This window comes from Poecilia latipinna, unplaced genomic scaffold (genome assembly GCF_001443285.1).
Source record: "Poecilia latipinna isolate Pla-1442-1.1 unplaced genomic scaffold, P_latipinna-1.0 Scaffold11472, whole genome shotgun sequence".
Taxonomy (NCBI): Eukaryota; Metazoa; Chordata; class Actinopteri; order Cyprinodontiformes; family Poeciliidae; genus Poecilia; species Poecilia latipinna.
Window position 1 is genome coordinate 1 of NW_015124088.1, and position 615 is coordinate 615.

General features: G+C 40.3%; 2 non-coding genes across 2 annotated transcripts; both read right to left on the minus strand.

The window, feature by feature from the left end:
- Positions 1-152: 152 nt before the first annotated feature.
- trnaq-cug (transfer RNA glutamine (anticodon CUG)) lies at positions 153-224 on the minus strand. Its single transcript has one exon. It is a non-coding gene; the product is annotated as a tRNA-Gln (tRNA).
- Positions 225-361: 137 nt separating this feature from the next.
- On the minus strand, positions 362-434 carry trnav-cac (transfer RNA valine (anticodon CAC)). The gene has a single exon. It is a non-coding gene; the product is annotated as a tRNA-Val (tRNA).
- Positions 435-615: the final 181 nt, after the last annotated feature.

Consider the following 615-nt stretch of genomic DNA (forward strand, 5'->3'; position numbering starts at 1 on the left):
CCTTTTTAAGATTATGTAAGTTGTTCTTTAATCCGTGGAAACTCAGTAACTTGGTGAACAAACAGTCAAACTTGTGCCTAATTTCACATTATAGTCCATAAACTAAGCCTGGGATCAAAAAATGTATAGAAGATATCAGGAACAGAGACAAATGGTTCTACTGAGACTTGAACTCAGATCACTGGATTCAGAGTCCAGAGTGCTAACCATTACACCATAGAACCACCAAGTGGCATTTTGAGTAAAGTAGCCTCGATTTCAAAGATGACTAGATTGAAGTCGATTGGCAAATGAACCATCATGGAAGAGGAAGGCTCTTGTTGTCTCACTGCACCCCAAGAGATGCATAACCTACAAAAACCATTTCTGTCTGGTTTCGAACCAGAGACCTTTTGCGTGTGAAGCAAACGTGATAACCACTACACTACAGAAACTTAAGTTCCCTTTGTTTCAGTTTGAGGTTCCAAATTTGAAGATGTCAGATGCAACACATCAAGTTTCTAGTGAGGCTTGCACTCAGATGCCTGGATTCAGAGTACAGACCACGACACCACAGAGTAAACTCCTGTGATGAATAGAACATACTAAATCTGTTTCTGTCTGGTTTCGAACCAG